This window comes from Tachyglossus aculeatus, chromosome 26 (assembly GCF_015852505.1).
Source record: "Tachyglossus aculeatus isolate mTacAcu1 chromosome 26, mTacAcu1.pri, whole genome shotgun sequence".
NCBI lineage: Eukaryota > Metazoa > Chordata > Mammalia > Monotremata > Tachyglossidae > Tachyglossus > Tachyglossus aculeatus.
Window position 1 is genome coordinate 2984448 of NC_052091.1, and position 27752 is coordinate 3012199.

Below are 27752 nucleotides of genomic sequence, written 5' to 3' on the forward strand. Positions count from 1 at the left end.
TTGTCCATATTTCCTATTCTATTTATTTTGTTAATGATGTGCATCTAGCTTTACTTCTATTTATTCTGATAACCTGACACCCGTCCACATGTTTTGTTGTCCGTATCCCCCCTCTAGACTGTGAGCCCGTTGTTGGGTAGGGACTGTCTCTCTTCAGTGCCGAACTGTACTTTCCAAGCGGTCTGCACATAGTAAGCGCGATACTCTATTTTACTTGTCCATATTTCCTATTCGATTTATTTTGTTAATGATGTGCATATCTAGCTTTACTTCTATTTATTCTGATGACACCCGTCCACGTGTTTTGCTGTCCGTCTCCCCCCTCTAGACTGTGAGCCCCTTGTTGGGTAGGGACTGTCTCTTTAGTGCCGAACTGTACTTTCCAAGCGCTCCGCACACAGTAAGCACGATACTCTATTGCACTTGTCCATATTTACTATTCGATTTATTTTGTTAATGATGTGCATATCTAGCTTTACTTCTATTTATTCTGATGACTTGACACCCGTCCACATGTTTTGTTGTCCGTCTCCCCCCTCTAGACTGTGAGCCCGTTGTTGGGTAGGGACTCTCTCTCTTTAGTGCCAAACTGTACTTTCCAAGCGCTCCGCACACAGTAAGTGCGATACTCTATTTTACTTGTCCATATTTCCTATTCTCTTTATTTTGTTAATGATGTGCATCGAGCTTTACTTCTATTTATTCTGATGACTTGACACCCATCCACATGTTTTGCTGTCCGTCTCCCCACTCTAGACTGTGAGCCCGTTGTTGGGTAGGGACTGTCTCTCTTTAGTGCCGAACTGTACTTTCCAAGCGCTCTGCACACAGTAAGCGTGATACTCTATTTTACTCGTCCATATTTCCTATTCTATTTATTTTGTTAATGATGTGCATCTAGCTTTACTTCTATTTATTCTGATAACTTGACACCCATCCACATGTTTTGTTGTCCATCTCCCCCCTCTAGACTGTGAGCCCGTTGTTGGGTAGGGACTTTCTCTCTTTAGTGCCAAACTGTACTTTCCAAGCGCTCCGCACACAGTAAGCGCGATACTCTATTTTACTTGTCCATATTTCCTATTCTATTTATTTTGTTAATGATGTGCATTGAGCTTTACTTCTATTTATTCTGATGACTTCACACCTGTCCACATGTTTTGCTGTCCGTCTCCCCCCTCTAGACTGTGAGCCTGTTGTGGGCAGGGACTGTCTCTCTTTAGTGCCGAACTGTACTTTCCAAGCGCTCCGCACACAGTAAGCGCGATACTCTATTTTACTTGTCCATATTTCCTATTCTATTTATTTTGTTAATGATGTGCATCTAGCTTTACTTCTATTTATTCTGATAACCTGACACCCGTCCACATGTTTTGTTGTCCGTATCCCCCCTCTAGACTGTGAGCCCGTTGTTGGGTAGGGACTGTCTCTCTTCAGTGCCGAACTGTACTTTCCAAGCGGTCTGCACACAGTAAGCGCGATACTCTATTTTACTTGTCCATATTTCCTATTCTATTTATTTTGTTAATGATGTGCATCTAGCTTTACTTCTATTTATTCTGATAACCTGACACCCGTCCACATGTTTTGTTGTCCGTATCCCCCCTCTAGACTGTGAGCCCGTTGTTGGGTAGGGACTGTCTCTCTTCAGTGCCGAACTGTACTTTCCAAGCGGTCTGCACACAGTAAGCGCGATACTCTATTTTACTTGTCCATATTTCCTATTCGATTTATTTTGTTAATGATGTGCATATCTAGCTTTACTTCTATTTATTCTGATGACACCCGTCCACGTGTTTTGCTGTCCGTCTCCCCCCTCTAGACTGTGAGCCCCTTGTTGGGTAGGGACTGTCTCTTTAGTGCCGAACTGTACTTTCCAAGCGCTCCGCACACAGTAAGCACGATACTCTATTGCACTTGTCCATATTTACTATTCGATTTATTTTGTTAATGATGTGCATATCTAGCTTTACTTCTATTTATTCTGATGACTTGACACCCGTCCACATGTTTTGTTGTCCGTCTCCCCCCTCTAGACTGTGAGCCCGTTGTTGGGTAGGGACTCTCTCTCTTTAGTGCCAAACTGTACTTTCCAAGCGCTCCGCACACAGTAAGTGCGATACTCTATTTTACTTGTCCATATTTCCTATTCTCTTTATTTTGTTAATGATGTGCATCGAGCTTTACTTCTATTTATTCTGATGACTTGACACCCATCCACATGTTTTGCTGTCCGTCTCCCCCCTCTAGACTGTGAGCCCGTTGTTGGGTAGGGACTGTCTCTCTTTAGTGCCGAACTGTACTTTCCAAGCGCTCTGCACACAGTAAGCGTGATACTCTATTTTACTCGTCCATATTTCCTATTCTATTTATTTTGTTAATGATGTGCATCTAGCTTTACTTCTATTTATTCTGATAACTTGACACCCATCCACATGTTTTGTTGTCCATCTCCCCCCTCTAGACTGTGAGCCCGTTGTTGGGTAGGGACTGTCTCTCTTTAGTGCCAAACTGTACTTTCCAAGCGCTCCGCACACAGTAAGCGCGATACTCTATTTTACTTGTCCATATTTCCTATTCTATTTATTTTGTTAATGATGTGCATTGAGCTTTACTTCTATTTATTCTGATGACTTCACACCTGTCCACATGTTTTGCTGTCCGTCTCCCCCCTCTAGACTGTGAGCCTGTTGTGGGCAGGGACTGTCTCTCTTTAGTGCCGAACTGTACTTTCCAAGCGCTCCGCACACAGTAAGCGCGATACTCTATTTTACTCGTCCATATTTCCTATTCGATTTATTTTGTTAATGATGTGCATCGAGCTTTACTTCTATTTATTCTGATGATTTGACACCCGTCCACATGTTTTGTTGTCCGTATCCCCCCTCTAGACTGTGAGCCCGTTGTTGGGTAGGGACTGTCTCTCTTCAGTGCCGAACTGTACTTTCCAAGCGCTCCGCACACAGTAAGCGCGATACTCTATTTTACTCGTCCATATTTCCTATTCGATTTATTTTGTTAATGATGTGCATCGAGCTTTACTTCTATTTATTCTGATGATTTGACACCCGTCCACATGTTTTGTTGTCCGTATCCCCCCTCTAGACTGTGAGCCCGTTGTTGGGTAGGGACTGTCTCTCTTCAGTGCCGAACTGTACTTTCCAAGCGGTCTGCACACAGTAAGCGCGATACTCTATTTTACTTGTCCATATTTCCTATTCGATTTATTTTGTTAATGATGTGCATCTAGCTTTACTTCTATTTATTCTGATAACTTGACACCCGTCCACATGTTTTGTTGTCCGTCTCCCCCCTCTAGACTGTGAGCCTGTTGTTGGGTAGGGACTGTCTCTCTTTAGTGCCGAACTGTACTTTCCAAGCGCTCTGCACACAGTAAGCGCGATACTCTATTTTACTTGTCCATATTTCCTATTCTATTTATTTTGTTAATGATGTGCATCGAGCTTTACTTCTATTTATTCTGATGACTTGACACCTGTCCACATGTTTTGTTCTCTTTCTCCCCCCTGTAGACTGTGAGCCCGTTGTCGGGTAGGGACCGTCTCTATATTGTCGCCGACTCGTACTTCCCAAGCGCTTCGTCCAGTGCTCCGCACACAGTAAGCGCTCAATAAATACGACCGATTGAATGAATGAATGATCGTAATTATTATAACAACTGCTGTTACAAAGAAGGCAGGCCCGCGAGCCCAAGCCCGCGGTCCACGGGAGAAGCTGGGAAGTTCCGACCCGGTCGATTCCAGCGGGAAAGAGTCCCAAGAGGAGAAGTCGGGGGGGCCAACGGCCCTGAAGCACCGCCTACCTGAACCAAAGCCGGAACGGTCTTTCCGCCTTTTTCATAAGTAGGCCGCAGGTTTTTTTTTTTTTTTTTAAAATGACGTGTTTACCAACGGGTTCCAGGCTTCATCCCGAATCGTCGAGCCCTAAAATCAGAAGGAGGAGGAGAATCACGGCGCTGGCCAAAAGGAAACGTTTGCGACGATGCTTCTTGGACGCCGGGCGCTTCTGTGAGCCTGGCTCCGGCTTACCGAACCCGCCCTTTCGCAGAAGGAATCTCAGCAGGTCCTTTAGTCCAAAAACGGGCCGTCAGTCGTGTTTGTTGAGCGCTTACTGGGCAGAGAGCACTGTGCTAAGCGCTGGGGAGCACAGGGAGAAGCAGCATGGCTCAGTGGAAAGAGCCCGGGCTTTGGAGTCAGAGGTCATGGGTTCAAATCCCGGCTCCGCCAACTGTCAGCTGGGTGACTTCGGGCAAGTCACTTCACTTTGTGCCTCAGTTACCTCATCTGTAAAATGGGGACTGTGAACCCCGCTGTGATACAACCTGATCACCTCGTAATCTCCCCAGCGCTTAGAACAGTGCTTTGCACATAGTAAGCGATTAATAAATGCCATTACTATTATTATTACCATACTACAGTAAACAGATACATTCGCTGCCCACGGCAAATTACAGTCTAATAATTATAATTATGGTATTTGTCAAATGCTTTGTCCCGGGCACTGTACTAAGCGCTGGGGTGGATACAAGCAAATGGGGTTGGACACAGTCCCATCCCACGTGGGGCTCACAGTCTCAATCCCCATTTTCCAGATGAGGTAACTGAGGCCCAGAGAAGCAAAGTGACTTGCCCAAGGTCACGCAGCAGGACGGGGTAGTGGAGAGAGCCCAGCTTTGGGAGTCACAGGACATGGGTTCTAATCCCAGCTCCGACTTGCCTTCTGCATGACGCCGGGCAGGTCACTTCACCTCTCTGGGCCTCAGTTAAAAACATATTCTCAATCAACTGATCAGTCAGTCAATCGTATTTACTGAGCACTTACTGTGTGCAGAACACCGGACTGAGTTCTTGGGAAAACACAGTCTTCTAGATGTGAGCCCGCTGTTGGGTAGGGACCGTCTCTAGATGTTGCCAACTTGCACTTCCCAAGCGTTTAGTCCAGTGCTCTGCACACAGTAACCGCTCAATAAATACGATTGAATGAATGAAGGACAATATAACAATATCCCAGGCTGAGCCCCCCCTTTTTTCCTCTCCTCCTCTCCATCCCCCCCGCCCTACCTCATTCCCCTCCCCACAGCACCTGTATATATGTTTGTACAGATTTATTACTCTATTTTACTTGGACATATTTACTATTCTATTTATTTTGTTGATGATGTGCACTTAGCTTTAATTCTATTTGTTCTGACGATTGATCGATCAATCGTATTTACTGAGCGCTTACTGTGTGCAGAGCACTGTACTAAGCGCTCGGGAAGTACAAGTTGGCAACATCTAGAGACAGTCCCTACCCAACAGTGGGCTCACAGTCTAGAAGGGGGAGACAGAGAACAAAACCAAACGTATTAACAAAATAAAATAAATACAATAGATAAGTACAAGTAAAATAAATAAATAAATAGAGTAAGATGTAAATAGTACATAGAAGTAAATAGTAAATAGAAGTAAATAGAGGGGATGAAGACTGTGAGCCCCCCGTGGGACAACCTGATCACCTTGTAACCTCCCCAGCGCTTAGAACGGTGCTTTGCACGTAGTAAGTGCTTAATAAATGCCATCAGTATTATTATTATGCATCTATAATTTTATTGATTTATATTGATATATGATATTTATATTGATATCTGTATATATGTATATATGTTTGTACATATTTATTACTCTATTTATTTATTTATTTTACTTGTACATATCTATTCTATTTATTTTATTTTGTTAGTATGTTTGGTTTTGTTCTCTGTCTCCCCCTTTTAGACTGTGAGCCCACTGTTGGGTAGGGACTGTCTCTATATGTTGCCAACTTATACTTCCCAAGTGCTTAGTACAGTGCTCTGCACACAGTAAGTGCTCAATAAATACGATTGACTGATTGATTGATTGATATTGATGCCCGTTTACTTGTATCGATGCCTGACTCCCCCCCTCTAGACTGTGAGCCTGCTGTGGGCAGGGGTTGTCTCTCTTTATTGCTGGACTGTACTTTCCAAGTGTTCAGTCCAGTGTTCTGCACATATTATATTATAATAATAATAATGATGGCATTTATTAAGCGCTTACTATGTGCAAAGCACTGTTCTAAGCGCTAGGGAGGCTACAGAGTGATCAGGTTGTTCCACGGAGGGCTCACCGTCAATCCCCATTTTACAGACGAAGGAACTGAGGCACAGTGAAGTGACTTGCCCAAAGTCACCCAGCTGACAAGGGGCGGTGCCAGGATTTGAACCCTTGACCACTGACTCTTAGTCACTGACGCTTAGTACAGTGCTCTGCACACAGTAAGCGCTCAATAAATACGATTGATGATGATGATGACGACTCCAAAGCCCGGGCTCTTTCCACTGAGCCACGCTGCTTCTCTTGTCTTGACTTCTTGTCTTCTCTTGACTTGTACTTCCCAAGCGCTTAGTACAGGGCTCTGCACACAGTAAGCGCTCAATAAATACGATTGATTGATTGATTCTCTTAGTAAGTGCTCACTAAATACGACTGAATGAACGGAAGAATGAGTGAGCAGCGTGGCTCAGTGGAAAGAGCCCGGGCTTTGGAGTCAGAGGTCAGGGGTTCAAATCCCAGCTCCGCCAATTGTCAGCTGTGTGACTTTGGGCAAGTCACTTCACTTCTCTGTGCCTCAGTTCCCTCATCTGTAAAATGGGGATGAAGACTGTGAGCCCCCCGTGGGACAACATGATCACGCTGTAACCTCCCCAGCGCTTAGAACAGTGCTTTGCACATAGTAAGCGCTTAATAAATGCCATTATTATTATTATTATTAGCGAGCGGGGGGAGCGTGTCCCCAAGTGCTGATTGAGCTCAGCCCCGGGAGCAAGACGGAAATCGAGGACCGACCTCCCCGAGGGCCGTTGAAATGAGGGACTGTCCGTGATGTCCTACACACCTGGAAGATTTAACAGACGACCGGGGCCTCCGTGCCTAGCGGACTGTGAACTCCTTGAGGGCAGCGAGCTCCTCTCCTCCCTCCACCGTGCTCTCCAGAGCGCTCAGTACAGCGCTCTTTCCCCAACGGGCGTTTGGTCAGTTCACCCGAACGATTTGGAGGTGGCTGGATGGTCCGTGAGGTCCGGAGGCCCAGCATTTCGAGGAGGACGGCTGACCGATCGATCAGTCGATGCCCGGGGTACGAATGAGTCAACTGACCCTCACCACCGGCATGATGCTAACTTCCAGATCTCACTTCCGTCGCCAGCTTATACTTCCCAAGCGCTTAGCACAGTGCTCTGCACACAGTAAGCGCTCAATAAATACGATCGAATGAATGAATGACGGGGGAGGGAATAGGCTGACAAAATCAAGTTCCTATCCTCAAGGAGATCATTACTATTATTATTATTAATCAATCAATCAATCGTATTTATTGAGCGCTTACTGTGTGCAGAGCACTGTACTAAGCGCTTGGGAAGTACAAGTTGGCAACATATAGAGACGGTCCCTACCCAACAGTGGGCTCACAGTCTAGAAGGGGGAGACAGAGAACAAAACCAAACATACTAACAAAATAAAATCAATAGGATATGTACAAGTAAAATAGAGTAATAAATATGTACAAACATATATACATATGTACAGGTGCTGTGGGGAAGGGAAGGAGGTAAGACGGGGAGGGGTGGAGAGGGGGATGAGGGGGGGGGAGAGGAAGGAAGGGGCTCAGTGTGGGAAGGCCTCCTGGAGGAGGTGAGCTCTCAGTAGGGCCTGGAAGGGAGGAAGAGAGCGAGCTTGGCGGATGGGCAGAGGGATTGGGGGCATTCCAGGTTCGGGGGAGGACGTGGGCCAGGGGTCGACGGCGGGACAGGCGAGAACGAGGTACGGTGAAGAGGTTATCGGTGGAGGGTGCGGGCTGGGCTGGAGAAGGAGAAAAGGGAGGTGAGGAAGGAGGGGGCCAGGGGATGGATGGACAGCCTTGAAGCCCAGGGTGAGGAGTTTCTGCCTGATGCGCAGATTGATTGGGAGCCACTGGAGATTTTTGAGGAGGGGAGTAACATGCCCACAGCGTTTCTGGACAAAGACAATCCGGGCGGCAGCATGAAGTATGGACTGAAGTGGGGAGAGACAGGAGGATGGGAGATCAGAGAGAAGGCTGATGCAGGAGTCCAGACGGGATAGGATGAGAGCTTGAACGAGCAGTGTAGCGGTTGGGATGGAGAGGAAAGGGCAGATCTTGGCAATGTTGCGGAGCTGAGACCGGCAGGTTTTGGTGACGGCTTGGATGTGAGGGGTGAACGGGAGAGCGGAGTCGAGGATGACACCAAGGTTGCGGGCTTGTGAGACAGGAAGGATGGTAGTGCCGTCAACAGTGATGGGAAAGTCAGGGAGAGGGCAGGGTTTGGGAGGGAAGACAAGGGAAGACATAATAATAATATGATAATAACAACACACTAGGCGTTGGGCGAGTACACGAGTTAATCAACCAATGGTATCTATTGAGCACTGGCTGGTAGCTGATGGATGGATCCGCTGATCCATTCTGTCATTCAGCTGTATTTATTGAGCGCTTACTTTGTGCAAAACGCTGTACCGAATGCCTAGGAGAGTACAGCAGAACAGTGAACAGGTCCATTCCGTGCCCACAGCGAGCTTGCAGTCTGGGGTGGGGGGAGACTGACGTTAATGGAAATAAATAAATTATGGATACGGACATAAGTGCCGAGCGGGGCGGGGTAGTGAATAAAGGCAGCAAGTCGGGGTGACACAGAAGGGAGTGGGAGAAGAGGGAAGGGGGGGCTTAGTCAGGGAAGGCTTCTTGGAGGAGACGGGCCTTCGATAAGGCGGCAAAGCCGGGGGAGAGTCACTGGCGGAGGAGGGAGGGCATTCCAGACCAGACCTGTATATATGCTTGTACGTATTTATTACTCTAATTATTTATTTATTTATTTTGCTTGTACCTATCTATTCTATTTATTTTATTTTGTGAGTACGTTTGGTTTTGTTCTCTGTCTCCCCCTTCTAGACTGTGAGCCCACTATTGGGTAGGGACTGTCTCTATATGTTGCCAACTTGTACTTCCCAAGCGCTTAGTCCAGTGCTCTGCACACAGTAAGCGCTCAATAAATACGATTGATGATGATGATGCTAAGCGCTTGAGGACAATACAACCGTAAACAGACACACCCCCTGCCAACAATGAGCTTCTAGCTCTGCCATCTGCCTGCTCTTTGACCTTAGGCAAGTCACTTCACTTCTCTGGGCCTCAGTTCCCTCATCTGTAAAATGGGGATAAAGACTGTGAAAGTGGGATGGGGACTGTGTCCAACCTGATTATTCATTCACTCATTCAATCGTATTTACTGAGCGCTTACTACTACTAACTTGTACTTCCCAAGTGCTTAGTACAGTGCTCTGCACACAGTAAGCACTCAATAAATACGATTGAATGAATGAATGAATGACGGGGAGGGAATAGGCTGACAAGATCAAGTACCTATCCTCAAGGAGATCATTACTATTATTATTAATAATGATATGATAATAACACTAGGCGTAGGGTGAGTACACGAGTTAATCAACCAACGGTATTTATTGAGCACTTACTGTGTGCTAAGCGCTTGAGAGAGGACATTTCCTCCATTTTCTCCTCTCCCAAGGGAGCCCTGACTTGCTCCCTTTATTCATCCCCCCTCCCAGCCCCACAGCACTTAATAATAATAATAATGGCATTTATTAAGCGCTTACTATGTGCAAAGCACTGTTCTAAGCACTGGGGAGGTTACAAGGTGATCAGGTTGTCCCACGGGGGGCTCACAGTCTTAATCCCCATTTTACAGGTGAGGGAACTGAGGCCCAGCGAAGTGAAGTGACTTGCCCAAAGTCACACAGCTGACAAGTGGCGGAGGCTGGATTTGAACCCATGACCTCGGACTCCAAAGCCCAGGCTCTTTCCACTGAGCCACAATGCCTCTCCTATGGCCTTAGTACAGTGCTCGGCACACAGTAAGCGTTCAATAAATATGACAATGAATGAATGACATGTCCATGGCTCTCATTTATTGATTTTGATTAATATCTGTCTCCCCCTCTAGACTGTAAACTCACTGTGGGCACTCATTCATTCATTCATTCAACTGCATTTATTGAGTGCTTACTGTGTGCAGGGCACTGTACTAAGCGCTTGGAAAGTACAATTCGGCAACAGGCAGAGACAACCCCTACCCAACAACGGGCTCACGGGGCAAGGAACGTCTGCTAATTCACTCATGCAATCGTATTTATTGAGCGCTTACTGTGTGCAGCGCACTGTACTAAGCGCTTGGGAAGTACAAGTTGGCAACATATAGAGACGGTCCCTACCCAACGACGGGCTCCCAGTGGTCAATCGTATTTACTAAGCTTTTACACTGTGCAGAGCACTGTACTAAGCGCTTGGGAGAGTACGACAGAACAATAAACAGACACAATCCCTGCCCTCAACGAGCTTACAGTCTGGAGAGGGAGACAGACATTAATAGAAATAAAAAAAGTTACGGATGTGGACATAAGTGCTGTGGGGCTTGTGGGGGGCGGTGCGGGGAGAATAATCATAATAATGATGGTATTTGTTAAGCGCTTACTATGTGCAAAGCACTGTTCTAAGCGCCGGGGAGGTTACAAGGTGATCGGGTGAGGAGTTTCTGGGGCAGACACAAGCTGCGTGAGAAGCAGCGTGGCTCAGTGGAAAGAGCCCGGACTTTGGAGGTCATGGGTTCGAATCCCGGCTCCGCCAGACATCTGCTGGGTGACCTTGGGCAAGTCACTTAACTTCTCTGAGCCTCAGTTACCTCATCTGTAAAATGGGGATTAAAACTGTGAGCCCCACGTGGGACACCCTGATCACTTTGTATGCCCCTCAAGCGCTTAGAACAGTGCTTTGCACATAGTAAGCGCTTAACAAATGCCAACATTAAATTAAATTAATTAAGCTGGACTGATTAAATAAAGGGGGGGCTTAGTCTGGGAAGGCTTCTTGGGGGAGGTGGGCCTTCAATAAGGCTTTGAAGAGGGGGAGAGTCCTTTCCTGTCGGATTTGGGGAGGGAGGGCAGGACATGGGCGAGAGGTCGGCGATGAAATGGGATGACAGTGAAAAGGGGGACATTAGAAGGGCAAAGTTGCGTGGACTGGATTGGAGTAGAAAAGTAGCGAGGTGAGAATAATAATAATAATAATGGCATTTATTAAGCACTTACTATGTACAAAGCACTGTTCTAAGCGCTGGGGAGATTACAAGGTGAACAGGTTGTCCCACGTGGGGCTCACAGTCTTAATCCTCATTTTCCAGACGAGGTCACTGAGGCCCAGAGAAGTGAAGTGACTTGCCCAAAGTCACCCAGCTGACAAGTGGCGGAGTTGGGATTTGAACCCATGACCTCTGACTCCGAAGCCCGGGCTCTTTCCACTGAGCCACGCTGCTTAGCGTGGCTCAGTGGAAAGAGCCCGGGCTTCGCCAGTTGTCAGCTGTGTGACCCTGGGCAAGTCACTTCACTTCTCTGTGCCTCAGTCACCTCATCTGTAAAATAGGGATTAAGACCGTGAGCCCCCCCGTGGGCCAACCTGATCACCTTGTAACCTCCCCAGCGCTTAGAACAGCGCTTGGCACATAGTAAGCGCTTAATAAATGCCATTAAAAAAAAAAAAGTGGCGGAGCCCAGGCCGGCCTGATTGCCAGGCCCGTGTTCTATCCACTAGTTCACTCTGCTTCTCAAAGCCGTGAAAGGTAAACTGAGGCAATCAATCAGTCAGTTAGTGGAATCTCTCGGCTGCAAGCTCGTTATGGGCAGCGAATACGACTGCTGATTCCATAGTATTGGACTCTCCCAAGCACTTAGTATAGTGCTCCGCACATAATAATGATAATCATAACATTGGTATTTGTTAAACGCTTACAGAGTGCCGGGCCCCGTTCTAAGCACTAGAGTGGAAACAAGCAAATCGGGATGAACATAATCCCGGTCCCACGTGGGGCTCACAGTCCTAATCCCCATTTTACAGATGAGGTCACTGAGGCCCATACGTTAAACGCTTACAGAGTGCCGGGCCCCGTTCTAAGCGCTAGAGTGGAAACAAGCAAATCGGGATGAACATAATCCCGGTCCCACGTGGGGCTCACAGTCCTAATCCCCATTTTACAGATGAGGTCACTGAGGCACAGAGAAGTGAAGTGACTTCCCCAAGGCCATTAAGCAGACATGGGGCGTAGCCGGAATTAGAACCCAGGTCCAGCAGTCAATAAATTCCATCGATTGATTGGAATTCACTGAGCGCTTAATAATAATGATAACGATGGCATTTGTTAAGCGCTTACTATGTGCAAATCACTGTTCTAATAATACGTGCCGACTACTGTACTAAGCGCCCGGGATAATAGTGGTGACAACTGTAGTATTTATGACTCTATTTATTTATTTTATTTGTACATATTTATTCTGTTTATTTTATTTTGTTAATGTTTGGTTTTGTTCTGTCTCCCCCTTCTAGACTGTGAGCCCACTGTTGGGTAGGGACCGTCTCTAGATGTTGCCAACTTGTACTTCCCAAGCGCTTAGTACAGTGCTCTGCACACAGTAAGCACTCAATAAATACGATGGATTGATTGATTGTTCTCTGCCTCCCCCTTCTAGACTGTGAGCCCACTGCTGGGTAGGGACTGTCTCTATATTCATTCATTCAATCATATTTATTGAGCGCTTACTGTGTGCAGAGCACTGTACTAAGCGCTTGGGAAATCCAAGTTGGCAACATCTAGAGAGTCCCTACCCAACAGCGGGCTCACAGTCTAGAAGGGGGAGACAGACAGTACTTCCCAAGCACTTATACAGTGCTCTGCACACAGTAAGCGCTCAGTAAGTACGATTGAATGAAAAATGAATGACTACAATCAATCAATCGTATTTACTGAGCGCTTACTGTGTGCAGAGCACTGGACTAAGCGCTTGGGAAGTCCAAGTTGGCAACATATAGAGACAGTCCCTACCCAACAGTGGGCTCATTCCTTTTCCAGCCCCACAGTGCTTATGTCCATCTCTGCAATTTTATTTATTTCGATGAATGTCTGTCTCCCCCTCTAGACTGTGAGCTCACTGTGGGCAGGGAATGTGTCTGTTCATTGTATACTGCATTCATTCACTCAATCGTATTTATTGAGCGCTTCCTGTGTGCAGAGCACTGGACTAAGCGCTTGGGAAGTCCAAGTTGGCAACATCTAGAGATGGTCCCTACCCGACAGCAGGCTCACAGTCTAGAAGGGGGAGACAGAGAACAAAACCAAACATATTAACAAAATAAAATAGAATATGTACAAATAAAATAGAGTAATAAATACATACAAACATAGATACAGGTATATTGTACTCTCCCAAGCGCGTAGTACAGTGCTCTCCACAGAGCAAGGGCTCGATAAATTTGATTGAATGAAATGAATCCTAAAGACCCAGACGTCCATGGGACCCAAATTAGGGAGGAACCTCTCCCGGCAAGAGGAAATACTACTACTAATAATAATTGTGGCATTTGATCGGCGCTTACTCTGTGCCCAACGCTACGGCAGACACAAGATGGTCGGGTCAGACGCAATCCCCATCCTGGCACTTGGGGCTCCCGGCCTCAGAGGGAGGGAGGATGGGGAAACTGAGGCCAGGAGTACAGTCATCTAGACTGTGAGCCCGCTGTTGGGTAGGGACCGTCTCTATATGTTGCCAACTTGGACTTCCCAAGCGCTTAGTCCAGTGCTCTGCGCATAGTAAGCGCTCAATAAATACTATTGAATGAATGAACTCAAGTGACTTGCCCAAGGTCACACGGGAGGCAAGTGGCAGAACTGGGGTTCGAACCCAGGTCCTCTGATTCCCAAGCCCGGGATCCTTCCACCAGGCCTCATTCCCGCCTCCAGTGTCTCTGGAAGTTCCACATTCCCTGGGGTCAGGCGGTGCCCTGGTAGACTGTGAGCCTGCTGAGGGCAGGGATTGCCTCTATTTGTTGCTGAATTGTACTTCCCAAGCGCTTAGTACAGTGCTCTGCACACAGTAAGCACTCCCTTCAAAGCCCTACTGAGAGCTCACCTCCTCCGGGAGGCCTTCCCAGACTGAGCCCCCTCCTTCCTCCTCCCCACAGCACCTGTATAGATGTATATATGTTTGTACGTATTTATCACTCTATTTATTTTATTTGTACATATTTATTCTATTTATTTTGTTAATATATTTGGTTTATTTATTTTATTTGTACATATTTATTCTATTTATTTTGTTAATATATTTGGTTTATTTATTTGTACATATTTATTCTATTAATTTTGTTAATATATTTGGTTTATTTATTTTATTTGTACATACTTATTCTATTTACTTTGTTAATATATTTGGTTTTGTTCTCTGTCTTCCCCCTTCTAGACTGGGAGCCCGCTGTTGGGTAGGGACCGGCTCTAGATGTTGCCGACTTGGACTTCCCAAGCTCTGCACACAGTCAGCGCTCAATAAATACGACTGAATGAACGATTGAATGAATAAATACAATAATAATAATAATAATAATGATGGCATTTGTTAAGTGCTTACTATGTGCAAAGCACTGTCCTTAAGCACGCAATAAATACGACTGAATGAATGAACGATTGAGTGAATAAATACAATAATAATAATAATAATAATAATGATGGCATTTGTTAAGCGCTTACTATGTGCAAAGCACTGTTCTTTAGCGCGCAATAAATACAACTGAATGAATGAATGATTGAATGAATAAATAAAACAATAATAATAATAATGACGGCATTTGTTAAGCGCTTACTATGTGCAAAGCACTGTTCTAAGCGCTGTGGGGGACACAAGGTGATCAGTTTGTCCCACGTGGGGCTCACAGTCTTAATCCTCATTATACAGATGAGGGAACTGAGGCTCAGAGAATAATAATAAGCTAACAGCCAGTTTAATAATAATAAGAGAATAATAGTAATAATAATAAGCTGATGCCAACTTGTACTTCCCAAGCCCTTAGTACAGTGCTCTGCACACAGTAAGCGCTCAATAAATACGATTGATGATGATGATGATAATAATAATAATAATAATGATTGAACGAATTCCGCAATTGCCTGTCTAGGGAGAGTCTCTGCAGGAGGATGTGAGTGTAGGTGTGGGCGTCTGTGGAAAGGGGGTGTATGTGTGTGTGATACTTTATTTGTATGCCTAAGTGATTATATATTTGGGTTTTTTTGGGGGGTGTAATAATAATAATAATAATAATGATTGAACAAATTCCGCAATTGTCTGTCTAGGGAGAGTCTCTGCAGGAGGATGTGAGTGTAGGTGTGGGCATCTGCGGAAAGGGGGTGTATCTGTGTGTGATACTTTATTTGTACGCCTAAGTGATTATATATTTGGGGGTTTTTGTGGGTGTAATAATAATAATAATGATTGAACGAATTCCGCAACTGTCTGTCTAGGGAGAGTCTCTGCAGGAGGACGTGAGTGTAGGTGTGGGCGTCTGTGGAAACGGGGTGCATCGGTGTGTGATACTTTATTTGTACGCCTAAGTGATTATATATTTGGGGGTTTTTGTGGGTGTCTCTGTCCGTGACTAGGCCTTGTGTGGGTCTTTGTAACTGTGTCTGTCTCTCTGTGTGAGTGTGGGTTTCTGTTTGGGTCTCAGAGAGACAGAGAGGGTGTGTGGGTGAAAAGCAGCGTCGCTCGGTGGAAAGAGCCCGGGCTTTGGAGTCAGAGGTTATGGGTTCAAATCCCGGCTCCGCCACTTGTCAGCTGGGTGACTCTGGGCAAGTCACTTCACTTCTCTGGGCCTCAGTTCCCTCATCTGTCAAATGGGGATTAAGACTGCGAGTCCCCTGTGGGACAACCTGATCATCTTGTAACCTCCCAAGCGCTTAGAACAGTGCTTTGCACATAGTACCTGTATATATGTATATATGTTTGTACATATTTATTACTCTGTTTATTTATTTATTTTACTTGTACATATCTATTCTATTTATTTTGTTAGTATGTTTGGTTTGGTTCTCTGTCTCCCCCTTTTAGACTGTGAGCCCACTATTGGGTAGGGACTGTCTCTATATGTTGCCAATTTGTACTTCCCAAGCACTTAGTACAGTGCTCTGCACACAGTAAGCACTCAATAAATACGATTGATGATGATGATGATAGTAAGCGCTTAATAAATGTCATTATTATTATTATTATTACACACACATGCACAAGAGGAGAATCTTTTGTCAGGTCCCTCTCTGCTCAATCAATCATATTTATTGAGCGCTTACTATGTGCACAGCACTGTACTAAGCGCTTGGAAAGTACAAATTGGCAACATATAGAGACAGTCCCTACCCAACATTGGGCTCACAGTCTAAAAGACTGTGAGCCCTAAATAATAACAAGAACAATAACTGTGTTTTTTGTTAAAGTGCTTACTATGTGCCAGGCACTGTATTAAGTGCTGGGATGGATACAAGCAAATTGGGCTGGGCACGGTCCCTATCCCGTGGCGGGGCGGGGAGGGGTGTTTATGTGTGTCTAAGGGGAGGGTCTCTGGGGCCACTAGTCTCCTTTCCATTCATTCATTCAATCGTATTTATTGAGCGCTTACTGTGTGCGGAGCACTGGACTAAGCGCTTGGGAAGTACAAGTTGGCAACACACAAAGACGGTCCCTACCCAACAGTGGGCTCACAGTCTAGAAAGGGGAGACAGGCAACAAAACAAAACATAGAAACCAAATAAAATGAATAAAATAAATATGTACAAGTAAAATAAATAGAGTAATAAATCCGTACAAACATATACACATATACAGGTGCTGTAGAGAGGGGAAGGGGAGAGGAAGGTCCCTCTCTGCCCCCCCAAGCTGGGCACCCCCCACGGCCCGACGACTCAGGCCTGGGGTGGCAGGCCACCAATCCCACACTGTTGCCAACTTGTACTTCCCAAGCGCTTAGTACAGTGCTCTGCACACAGTAAGCACTCAATAAATACAACTGATTGATTGATTGATTGACTGAGGCGAGTGGCCGGGCGGGCACCGCTGCCAGGGGCAGCATGCCCGTGGGCCCGGGGGGATGGCCCGTCCGAAAAATATCAGCGGGCTTAGGAGTCAGAGGACACGGGTTCTAATTCCGACTCCGCCACTTGCCTGCTGTGTGACCTTGGGCAAGTCACTTCACTTCCCGGTGCCTCAGTCCCCTCATCTGCCAAACGGGGATGAAGACTGTGAGCCCCACATGGGGCAGCCTGATTACCTTGTATCTACCTCAGCGCTTAGAACAGTGCTTGGCACAGAGTAAGCGCTTAACAAATACCGTAATTGCTATTATTATCATTGTTATTAAAACTATTGGCCCTCAGGCCCTCCGGAAGAAACTACCCCAGCGCTTAGAACAGTGCTTGGCACAGAGTAAACACTTAAATACCATAATTACTATTATTATCATTGTTATTAAAACTATCAGCCCTCAGGCTCTCTGGAAGAAACTCTGTCCACAGGCGAGACGTCCGGGAAGGGAGGGAAGCGGAGGCGGCTCCCTGATACCCGCGGGGAAGAAACGCGGGCGCGGATGACGGGAATTCCCAGGGACGATCCAAAGGCCTCCTCTAAGTCCATCGTTTCACTTTCTCCTCATGCCGGATGGGCCGGTTTGAGGTTTCCCCATCGCCGTCACACAGGATTATGGGCTCCCCCGACATTCCCAACGAGGGCACCCCTGGGGAAGGAAGACCCGGATCGGGGGAACACCAGGCACCCGGGTGGTCTCTTCTTCGGACCCTCATCAATCGTATTTATTGAGCGCTTACTGTGTGCAGAGCACTGTACTAAGTGCTTGGGAAGTCCAAGTTGGCAACATCTAGAGACGGTCCCTACCCAACAGTGGGCTCACAGTCTAAAAGGGGGAGACAGAGAATGAAACCAAACATACCAACAAAATAAAATAAATGGAACAGATATGTACAAGTAAAATAAATAGAGTAATAAATCTGTACAAACATATAGACATATATACAAGTGCTGTGGGGAAGGGAAGGAGGTAAGATGGGGGCCCACTGTTGGGTAGGGACTGTCTCCGTATGTTGCCAACTTGGACTTCCCAAGCGCCCAGCGTCCTATCCTGTCAGCCTCGTGCGGTCCGAGGAACGCCTTCCCACCCGAAAGGGGAGATAGTCGTTTTCGGCTGACGTCTTCCTTTTGGACCGGGATATTCCCGCGCTTGGGACGCTTCTTCTTCTGGCCCTTGGCGCTCGCTCTGCCTCACCCGTTAGGCCGTGAGCTCCTCGAGGGCAGGGGCCCGGTCCGTGACGCTCGCCGAGGGCATTTTAGACTGTGAGCCCACTGTTGGGTAGGGACCGTCTCTATATGTTGCCAATTTGTACTTCCCAAGCGCTTAGTACAGTGCTCTGCACACAGTAAGCGCTCAATAAATACGATTGATGATGATGATCCGAGTCAGCGGGTGTGGTAACGTTAGAGAGGATGTTGACGGCGAAGAAGGCCCGCCCCGCCGGAGCGCGGGGTCGATAATAATAATAATAATCACGGCATTTATTAAGCGCTTACTATGTGCAGAGCACTGTTCTAAGCGCTGGGGAGGTTACAAGGTGATCAGGTTGTCCCTTAGGGGGCTCACCGTCTTAATCCCCATTTTACAGATGAGGGAACTGAGGCCCAGAGAAGTGAAGTGACTTGCCCAAAGTCACACAGCTGACAATTGGCGGAGCCGGGGTTTGAACCCATGACCTCGGACTCCAAAGCCCGGGCTTTTTCCACGGAGCCACGCTGCTTCTCTTGCTTGTCGATGACAAGCAAGACGTCTGAACAAGGGACGTGAAGAGCAAGGAGAGCGAGGGGTTCCGGAGAAGCCGAAAAACGAATCCGCAGAGCCGGGGTGAGTGGGGGCCGGCTCCTCAGATCATCATCAATCGTATTTATTGAGCGCTTACTGTGTGCAGAGCACTGTACTAAGCGCTTGGGAAGTACAAATTGGCAACATATAGAGACAGTCCCTACCCAACAGTGGGCTCACAGTCTAAAAGGGGGGCTCAAGATGGATGGAAATCCTCCATAAATGCTAAAAATCCCAGCGGCGCCTCCTCCTCCTCCTCTCCACGACCCACAGCTGGCAACTGTCTCCTCTTCCTCCCACCCCACCGCCATCCCTACCCCTTTGCCGGGTCTTCACGGCATTCCCGCCTGGCACAGGGGTCCTCCACGTTGGACAGCATTCCCAAAAATACTTTGCGGGATTGGGGGAGAATGCGCACCTCCCGCTGGGGCGCCTTCTCTACTTCCTCTGAACGACGGGCCTGGGAATTCTGGCATCGGGCGCCTCGGGGATGGGGAGAGCGGGAGGATTAATCTGTCGTATTTACTGAGCGCTTCCTGTGTTCAGAGCGCTGTACTAAGCGCTTGGGAGAGGACAACTGCTCTGCACACAGTAAGCGCTCAATAAATACGATTGATGATGATGACAACAGAACGATAAACACCGCCTCAAACGGAAAACCACGGCCCTGATCCACTCAAAGCAACCATTTCAGACCGGAGGAAAGAAACTCTGTGCCCAGAACATTCAGTCCCATCCTGGTATTTAACTCCCCCATTCATCCATTCGTTTAATCGTATTTATTGAGCGCTTACTGTGTGCAGAGCACTGTACTAAGCGCTTGGGAAGTACAAGATGGCAACATATAGAGTCAGTCCCTACCCAACAACGGACTCCCAGATTGGCTATCGAACAATCAATCTATCAATCATATTTATTGAGCGCTTACTGTGTGCAGAGCACTGTACTAAGTGCTTGGGAAGTCCAAGTTGGCAACAGAGAGGGACAGTCCCTACCCAACAGTGGGCTCACAGTCTAAAAGGGGGAGACAGAGAACAAAATCAAACATACTAACAAAATAAAATAAAGAGAATAGATTTGTACTAGTAAAATAAATAAATATATAGAGTAATAAATAAGACGGATTAAGACGGTGAGCCTGCCGTGGGACAACCTGATCACCCTGTAACCTCCCCAGCGCTTAGAACAGTGCCTCACACGTAGTAAGCGCTTAATAAATGCCATTATTATTATTATTATTTATTATTATCTATTTATCTTATTTTGTTAGTATGTTTGGTTTTGTTCTCTGTCTCCCCCTTTTAGCCTGTGAGCCCACCGCTGGGTAGGGACTGTCTCTATGTGTTGCCAATTTGTACTTCCCAAGCGCTTAGTACAGTGCTCTGCACATAGTAATCGCTCAATAAATACGATTGATGATGATGATGATGATTATTATTCTAAGCATTGGGCACTGTTCTCCCTAGCGCTTAGTACAGTCCTCTGCACACAGTAAGCGCTCAATAAATACGATTGATGATGATCATCATCATCATCCCCCTCCTGGCCCCCCACCACTTCTGTCCCTGTCATTTATTTATTTCTAGTTCTGTCCATCTCCCCCTCTAGACCCTCAGCCCGCCGTAGGCGGGGAATGCGTCTGTTTATTGCCCTATTATACCCTCCTGAGCGCTTAGTCCAGTGCCCCGCACCTAGCAAATGCTCAATAAACACGTCTGACCGACTGCTAACTCTATTGTTAGCAATAGACTAACAATACCCTCGTCCCCCTCTCCATCCCCCCATTTTACCTCCTTCCCTTCCCCACAGCACCTGTACATATGTATATATGTTTGTACATATTTATTACTCCATTTATTTACTTATTTATTTTACTTGTACATATCTATCCTATTTATTCTATTTTGTTAGTATGTTTGGTTTTGTTCCCTGTCTCCCCCTTTTAGACTGTGAGCCCACTGTTGGGTAGGGACTGTCTCTAGATGTTGCCAATTTGTACTTCCCAAGCGCTTAGTACAGTGCTCTGCACATAGTAAGCGCTCAATAAATACGATTGATGATGATGATGATATTGTTCTCTCCTGGGCGCTTCGGGCTGGCGTCCTAAGCACCCAGATGATCGATCGTATATATGTTTGTACATATTTATTACTCTATTTATTTATGTATTTATTTATTTACTTGTACATATCAATTCTATTTATTTTATTTTGTTAGTATGTTTGGTTTTGTCTCCCCCTTTTAGACTGTGAGCCCACTGTTGGGTAGGGACTGTCTCTATATGTTGCCAATTTGTACTTCCCAAGCGCTTAGTACAGTGCTCTGCACACAGTAAGCGCTCAATAAATACGATTGATGATGATCGGTCTGGTCAGTCGCGCCTCCAGAACGGCCTGCAGCTCCTTAGGAGGAAGGGGATAGATTCTCTTGCGGAATCTGCGGAAGAGCGCTGCTCCACGGAAGCCCGGGAAACTTCCGTTTCCCTCTTGGAATTGGCCCGGAGCCCCACAGGACACAGCGACAGGCCGGATCCTGCCTGGGAAGGGAAGGGACGATGCCCGGCGCTCCTGAAAGGACCTCACGGGATCGCCGCGGCTTTCATTCATTCATTCATTCAATCAATCGTGCTTATCAAGCGCTTACTACGTGCAGAACACTGTACTAAGCGCTTGGGAAGTCCAAGTCGGCAACATATAGAGACGGTCCCTACCCAACGGCGGGCTCACAGTCTAGAACGGGGAGACACACAACAAAACAAAACACATTATTTTGTCTATTTATTTTATTTTGTCTATTTTATTTTGTCTATTTATTTTATTTTGTCTATTTTATTTTGTTTGTATGTCTATTTATTTTATTTTATTTTGTTTGTATGTTTGGTTTTGTTCTCTGTCTCCCCCTTTTAGACTGTGAGCCCACAGTTGGGTAGGGGCTGTCTCTATATGCTGCCAACTTGTACTTCCCAAGCGCTTAGTACAGTGCTCTGCATACAGTAAGCGCTCAATAAATACGATTGATTGATTGATTGATTGATTGATTAACACTCCCCCTCCACAATTTATGGTATTCGTTCAGCATTTATTCCGCGTCATACACCGCTCTAAGCGCACAAGCTCATCCGGTCGGACACAGTCCCCGTCCCGCGTGGGGCCGGCAGTCTGAGTCGGAGGGAGGACAGGTTGAGGAAACTGAGGCACAGAGGAGTGAAGTGACTTGCCCGCGCACACGGCGAGCAATTGGAAGGGCCGGGATTAGGATCCAGGTCCTCCCCACTCCCGGGTCCGTGCTTCTCTGCACTAGGGTTCAAATCTCTAATCCCGGCCCCAACGCAGCAGGTCTGCTGCGTGACGTTGGGTAAGTCACTTCACTTCTCTGGGCCTCGGCTCCTGCAGCTGCAATAATAACAACAATAATAATAATAATCGCATTTATTAAGTGCTTACTATGTGCAAAGCACTGTTCTAAGCACTGGGGAGGTTACAAGGTGATCAGGTTGTCCCATGGGGGGCCTCACAGTTTTAATTCCCATTTTTACAGATGAGGTAACTGAGGCCCGGAGAAGTGAAGTGACTTGCCCAAAGTCACACAGCTTACAGTTGGCAGAGCCGGCATTTGAACCCATGACCTCTGACTCCAAAGCCCGGGCTCTTTCCACTGAGCCATGCTGCTTCAATAATAATAATAACAACAATAATAATAATAATAATAATAACTTGTACTTCCCAAGCGCTTAGTACAAGTGCTCTGCACACAGTAAGCGCTCAATACAATTGATTGATTAATAATAATAATAATAATGGCATTTATTAAGTGCTATGTGCAAAGCACTGTTCTAAGTGCTGGGGAGGTTCCAAGGTGATCAGGTTGTCCCACGGGGGGTTCACAGTCTTAATCCCTATTTTACAGATGAGGGAACTGAGGCGCAGAAAAGTGAGGTGACTCGCCCAAAGTCACCCAGCTGACAACTGGCGGAGCCGGGACTTGAACCCATGACCTCTGACTCCAAAGCCCGGGCTCTTTCCACTGAGCCACGCTGCTTCTCTTAGAAGCTGTAGAATGGGGATTAAGAGCAGGAGCCCCATGCGGGACAGGGATTGTGTCCAACCCGATGAACTTGTATCTCTCCCAGCCCTCGGGGCTTCAAAGGGTGCTTAGCACATAGTAAGCGCTTAACAAGTGCCATAATGATTAGGCTATATGCTGGTTGCCCCTAGGACACGTTGCTCCCCTTCTGTGGGGAGAGGAAGGGAGTAAAGCGTTGCCAAGGGGTGGGAAGCAGAGTGGTCTACAGCGTGGCTCAGGGGAAAGAGCCCGGGCTTTGGAGTCAGAGGTCATGGGTTCAAATCCCCGCTCTGTTGTGTGCAGAGCTCTGTACTAAGCGCTTGTTCCTGCCCAGCAGAGTAGGCGCCTGATAAATGCCAATATTATAGTGTTTATAAGCAACAGCAGCAGCGTGAATATTGGATACACCCCGAGCCTGGGAGTCAGAAGGTCATGGGTTCTAATTCTGTATGCTGTGTGACCTTGGGCAAGTCACACTTGGAGAAGCAGCGTGGCTCAGTGGAAAGAGCCCGGGCTTTGGAGTCAGAGGTCAGGGGTTCAAATCCCAGCTCTGCCACTGGTCAGCTGGGTGACTTTGGGCAAGTCACTTCACTTCTCTGGGCCTCAGGTCCCTCATCTGGAAAATGGGGGTTAAGACTGCGAGCCCCCCCGTGGGCCAACCTGATCACCTTGTAACCTCCCCAGCGCTTAGAACAGTGCTTTGCACATAGTAAGCGCTTAATAAATGCCATTATCATTAAGTCACTTCACTTCTCTGGGCCTCAGTTACCTCATCTGGAAAATGGGGATTGAGACAGTGAGCCCCATGCAGGGCAGGGACTGCGTCCCACCCAATTTGCTTGTATCCACCCCAGTGCTTAGTACAGGGCCTGGCACACAGTAAGCACCTAACAAATAATAATAATAATAACAATGATGGCATTTATTAAGCGCTTACTATGTGCAAAGCACTGTTCTAAGCGCTGTGGGGATAGAAGGTGATCAGGTTGTCCCACGGGGGGCTCACAGTTTTAATCCCCATTTTTTACAGATGAGGTAACTGAGGCCCAGAGAAGCGAAGTGACTTGCCCAAAGTCACACAGCTGACAGTTGGCGGAGCCGGGATTCGAACCCATGACCTCTGACTCCAAAGCCTGGGCTCTTTCCACTGAGCCACGCTGCTTCCGTACTTCTGCCTCCCCACGTCTACTAATCATAATTATGGTATTTGTTAAGCGCTTACTATGCGCCAAGCGCTGGGGTAGATACAAGGTAATCAGGTTGTCCCACGTGGGGCTCACAGTCGTAATCCCCATTTTACAGATGAGGTCACTGAGGCACAGAGAAGCTAAGTGACTGGCCCAAGGTCACCCAGCAGACAAGGGGCGGAGCCGGGATTAGAACCACGGCCTCTGACTCCCAAGCCCGCCAGTTGGCAGAGCCGGGATTTGAACCCATGACCACTGACTCCAAAGCCCGGGCTCTTTTCCACTGAGCCACGCCGCTTCTCCAATACCATAATAATAATTATTATTGTCTAGGGGCTGCATCTGACCAGCCCCCGGTACCCACCCCACAAGAGAAGCAGCGTGGCTCAGTGGAAAGAGCCTGGGCTTTGGAGTCAGAGGTTATGGGTTCAAATCCTGGCTCTGCCAATTGTCAGCTGGGTGACTTTGGGCAAGTCACTTCACTTCTCTGGGCCCCAGTTATCTCATCTGTAAAATGGGGATTAAGACTGTGAGCCCCACGTGGGACAACTTGATCCCCTTGTAACCTCCCCAGCGCTTAGAACAGTGCTTTGCACATAGTAAGCGCTTAATAAATGCCATTATTATTATTATTTTGGGCAAGTCACTTAAATTCTCTGTGCCTTAGTTACCTTATCTGTCAAATGGGGATTAAGACTGTGAGCCCCGTGTGGGACAACCTGATTATCTTGTAACCTCCCCAGGGCTTAGAACAGTGCTTTGCACATAGTAAGCGCTTAATAAATGTCATTATTATTATCCAGAAAAGCGACACCGGGAAGCTCGGCGCTCCGGCTCGAATCTGTGGCCGCGGGTAAACGGATCCACGATGTTAATTTCGGCCAAACCTAGCGGGGCCGGAACGTGGAGACGGCTGGAGGGATTCTTTCCTTCACTTCTCTGAGCCTCAGTTCCCTCATCTGTCAAATGGGGATGAAGACTGCGAGCCCCACGTGGGACAACCTGATCACCTTGTATCATCATCATCAATCGTATTTATTGAGCGCTTACTATGGGCAGAGCACTGTACTAAGCGCTTGGGAAGTACAAATTGGCAACATACAGAGACAGTCCCTACCCAACAGCGGGCTCACAGTCTAAAAGGGGGAGAGAGAACAAAACCAAACATACTAACAAAATAAAATAAATAGAATAGATATGGACAAGTAGAATAGAGTAATAAATATGTACAAACATATATATATATGTATACCTGTATACATATACCTTGTATCCCCCACCAGCGCTTAGAACAGTGCTTTGCACATAGTAAGCGCTTAACAAATGCCATTATTATTATTATTATTATTCTTTCTCCGCTCTCCGACGATGTCCCCCGCACGAATCCGGCGGGGCCTTCCGAAAGGAAAGCCCCCCGACGCCTTCCACCGTCCCGGTGGGCCTGACCCGAGACCCCCAGACCCGACGAGGGGAAGCGGGGGGCCGGCGCCACGACCGGAATGGGATGGCAAAGTTGGGCGCCAATCTACTGTTTGGAAGACGCCCTTTCTGCCAGGGGGATTTGGGGTGGCGGCGGAGGGGTGGCTCTTTTGGAAGAGGGGGAGAGCGGTGGGTTCTTCTGGGGATCAATCAATCAATGGTATCTACATTTATTTATTTATTTATTTATTTATTTATTTATTTATTTATTTATTTTGCCGCGTGCAGAGCACTGTACTAAGCGCTTGGGAAGTCCAAGTTGGCAACATATAGAGACGGTCCCTACCCAACAGTGGGCTCACAGTCCCGCTCCGCCACTTATCACCTGTGTCGCTTCACTTCTCTGGGCCTCAGTTCCCTCCTCTGTAAAATGGGGATGAAGACCGCGAGCCCCCCGTGGGACAACCTGAGCACCTTGCAACCCCCCCCCCACGCTTAGAACAGTGCTTTGCACAGGGTAAGTGCTTAATAAATGCCATCATTATTATTATTATTAGAAGGGGGAGACAGAGAACATTAAACCAAACATACTAACAAAATAAAATAAATAGAATAGATGTGTACAAGTAAAATAAATCAATAAATAGAGTAATCATCATCATCATCATCAATCGTATTTATTGAGCGCTTACTGTGTGCAGAGCACTGTACTGAGCGCTTGGGAAGTCCAAGTTGGTAACATATAGAGACGGTCCCTACCCAACGGTGGGCTCACAGTCTAAAAGGGGGAAACAGAGAACAAAACCAAACATACCAACAAAATAAAATGAATAGAATAGATATGTACAAGTAAAATAGAGTAATAAATATGTACAAACATATATACAGGTGCTGTGGGGAAGGGAAGGAGGTAAGATGGGGGCCCACTGTTGGGTAGGGACTGTCTCTATATGTTGCCAACTTGGACTTCCCAAGCGCTTAGTCCAGTGCTCTGCACACAGTAAGCGCTCAATAAATACGATTGATGATGATGATGATGGGGGGGGGATGGAGAGGGGGACGAGGGGGAGAGGAAGGAAGGGGCTCAGTCTGGGGATGGGGGGCAGCGGGGAAACGTGCCAAGAGGGAGCTTACTGATCGGCGGGGGGTGGTTGGGTGGTCCGGAGTCCCCGTGCCTCGTCGTCCCCACCCTGGGGCGAGGGGGAGACGTGGGGCGTGGAGGGGGAAGAAAGCCGTCCCCCTCACCCCTGTCATCACGCCCCGCTCCACCAGGGCAGTGGCGGGAAAATAATAATTATAATAATAATAATGGCACTTGGTAAGCGCTTAACTATTTATTTTATCGTATTTATTGAGCACTTATGGTGTGCAGAGCACTGTACTAAGCGCTTGGGAAGTACAAGTTGGCAACACATAGAGACGGTCCCTACCCAACAGCGGGCTCACAGTCCTCCAGACCCTTCCTCCCCCCATCCCTTCCCTCGCTAAGCAGTTTCCCTCCGCATAAAGTGAGAAGCGGCGTGGCTCAGCGGAAAGAGCCCGGGCTTTGGAGTCAGAGGTCATGGGTTCGAATCCCAGCTCTGCCAACTGTCAGCTGGGTGGCTCTGGGCGAGTCACTTCACTTCTCTGGGCCTCAGTTCCCTCATCTGTAAAATGGGGATGAAGACTGTGAGCCCCCCATGGGACAACCTAACCACCTTGTAACCTCCCTAGTGCTTAGAACAGTGCTTTGCACATAGTAAGCACTTAACAAATGCCATTATTATTATTATTATAAAGTGTCTATTTTCCCCAGACGCCCACCAGGCCAGGCACTGTATTAAGCGCTGGGGTGGACACAGTCCCTGCCCCCCGTGGGGCTCACAGTCTCAATCCCCTTTTATAGATGAGAGAACTGAGGCCCAGAGAAGCCAAGTGACTTGCCCAAGGTCACACAGCAGACGAGCGGCGGAGCCGGGATTAGAAAGAGCCCAACATCCCGGACACAGCCTTTGTAACAATAATAATAACGGTGGCATTTGTTAAGCACCTACTATGTGTCGGGCACTGTACTAAGCACTGGGTGGGGGGGGATACAAGGATATTCATTCACTCAATCGTGTTTATTGAGCGCTTCCTGTGTGCAGAGCACTGGACTAAGCGCTTGGGAAGTCCAAGTCGGCAACATCTAGAGACGGTCCCTACCCAACAGCGGGCTCACAGTCTAGAAGGGGGAGACAGACAACAAAGCAAAACATATAAACC

The 27752-nt window shown here is 47.2% G+C and overlaps 1 protein-coding gene across 1 annotated transcript in view; it reads right to left on the reverse strand.

Annotated features, from left to right (window-relative positions):
- The window catches only part of BICRA (BRD4 interacting chromatin remodeling complex associated protein), a 63747-nt gene extending 59845 nt beyond the window's left edge, over window positions 1-3902 (reverse strand). Inside the window, exon 1 of the mRNA XM_038767659.1 lies at window positions 3824-3902. The gene's annotated coding sequence lies outside the window, so the exon portion shown is untranslated. The remainder of the gene's footprint in view (window positions 1-3823) is intronic.
- Window positions 3903-27752: the final 23850 nt, after the last annotated feature.